The sequence below is a fragment of the Galeopterus variegatus genome, unplaced genomic scaffold (genome assembly GCF_000696425.1).
Source record: "Galeopterus variegatus unplaced genomic scaffold, G_variegatus-3.0.2 Scaffold9229, whole genome shotgun sequence".
Taxonomy (NCBI): domain Eukaryota; kingdom Metazoa; phylum Chordata; class Mammalia; order Dermoptera; family Cynocephalidae; genus Galeopterus; species Galeopterus variegatus.
Genome location: NW_007735340.1, coordinates 70,367 through 72,338, shown reverse-complemented (window position 1 = coordinate 72,338; position 1,972 = coordinate 70,367). Strand labels below are relative to the sequence as shown.

The following is a 1,972-nucleotide window of genomic DNA, read 5'->3' as shown; positions in this document are numbered from 1 at the left end:
CTTATTTAATTATGGATACACACACACACACGTTTTTAAAAGGTCCCTTTCCTCTCTCTTTCTTCCAGATTTTGTCCAATTACAATGTGCCATTTATCATTTTACATAAAATTTCCCATTCCTTTCCATTTATCTTTGCATCCCAGATAATCCTGATGATTATGCTTTTGTCTTTTGCACAGGGCACCGTGGAATGTCTTTCTTTGGGACTCCGACACAATGAAAGCACACAAATTAGGTCTCAGGTGATCGGCTTCAGAAGTGCAGGAATTAAAAGTAGTGCTATAGAAAAGCTTCAACATTGAATAGTTAAAAGAACTGTTTTAGTGCTTCTATTGTCTGAAAAAATGTACTTATGTGGAATTGCTTATTTGATGATCTTGCCAAACTCAAAAGTGCTACTGCACTCAAAGAATACAAGAGCATTTGTTAGGGTTTCTTAGTATTTCTGGACAAGAATGTCTCATNCTCAAAGAATACAAGAGCATTTGTTAGGGTTTCTTAGTATTTCTGGACAAGAATGTCTCATGCATCTTTAGATATCAATCACGTCTTTGTTCATTTCCTGCCTTTTTTTATAATGAAGGGTCCTTGCTGAAATGCATGAGAGATAGCTGGTACCAGAGCAGCACATTTTGGGTATTAAATGTTGTCTTTGAGGAAACTGAGGTGTTGAGAGGTGAAGGGCAGACAGAGTGATTTCCTTAGAGCAGGTATTTAGCAAATATCTATGTGGACTAACTATCATGCCCTTATCACTCACACAACCTTGAATATTAAATAAAATAGATGTGTATTTCTAAATATATGTACCAAACTTTAATTTTCATTTCACACTCAAAACCTCTGTACAAAAAGAGGTAAAGCAGGCAAAAAAAATTACAATGACTTCAGCAAACAACATATGACAACTTTAGAACAGCTTCGGGTATGCAACAGCCTTCATAGACATAGCAGGAGAACTAGGTTCTTAAGTTCTGGGCTCTTTAAGACAAAATTCCAATATTTATTATTAACATCTAGAAAAATTCAGTTTTCTGGTTGTTAATTAATACTTTGGCCCTAATGGGTCAGTGCAATTCAAAACGTCATTTTCCACTTGCTTTTTACTNTGCAACAGCCTTCATAGACATAGCAGGAGAACTAGGTTCTTAAGTTCTGGGCTCTTTAAGATAAAATTCCAATATTTATTATTAACATCTAGAAAAATTCATAGTTTTCTGGTTGTTAATCAATACTTTGGCCCTAATGGGTCAGTGCAATTCAAAACGTCATTTTCCACTTGCTTTTTACTACAAATTCCTAGTGGCACATGAATGGTTTCAGAGAACAGAGTTATAATGCCACAGTAGCAATGTATCTGAGAAATGTAACTTTCACCTTGTTGTTTGCCCCAAAATAAATATCTGAGTCATGGAAAACACTGTTTATTTGAAAACTCTGAGACATCAAATATGAAATATAGTTAACATTGACGTTGACACTGGCGCTAGCACTTCCCCCTAAACCATCCACGAGTCTTGGACACGTGTGCATGCAGCACAGAACAAGTGATTTTTCAAGGACTCCTGATGCCTGTTGGACAGTCTGTTAAAAGAATTTGTCTCCCACAGTAGCTCTGGAGCGGGCCCAAGGCTCGTCACCTGTTAGTGATCACGGACATTCAGTTAACCTGTCCTCCTAATAATCAGAGACAACAATTGAGACCCTGGGCTTTTCAGAATCCACATACTGGTGAATCTTGGCTTTGAGACAAGGTGGCCTGGCTAAATTGGGGCAGTCCAGCAGCAACTCGTGTATATTTGGTCCCATTAAGAGAAAGCCTAGTTAAAAATTATAAATGTGCTCAACTATGTACTCTGATATATATACACATATAATTGGACAGACAATCTCTAGCATTTTCTTACTCAGCGAGCTGAGAGGAAGCTATGGTATAGACACAACTTGGGTTCATGTCCCTGGGTCTGTG

General features: G+C 37.5%; 1 protein-coding gene across 5 annotated transcripts in view; it reads right to left on the bottom strand.

The window, feature by feature from the left end:
* Nucleotides 1–796: 796 nt before the first annotated feature.
* FAM49A (family with sequence similarity 49, member A) overlaps nucleotides 797–1,972 on the bottom strand; it is a 68,298-nt gene continuing 67,122 nt past the window's right edge. Inside the window, exons 12-13 of one of the 5 annotated variants that reach the window (XM_008593484.1) lie at nucleotides 1,122–1,893; nucleotides 797–940 (exon numbers count right to left, since the gene is read on the bottom strand). The gene's annotated coding sequence lies outside the window, so the exon portion shown is untranslated. Of the gene's footprint in view, nucleotides 1,100–1,121; nucleotides 1,962–1,972 lie in introns of all 5 variants that reach the window. The other 4 variants (XM_008593487.1, XM_008593486.1, XM_008593485.1 and 1 more) reach the window with 4 other exon arrangements.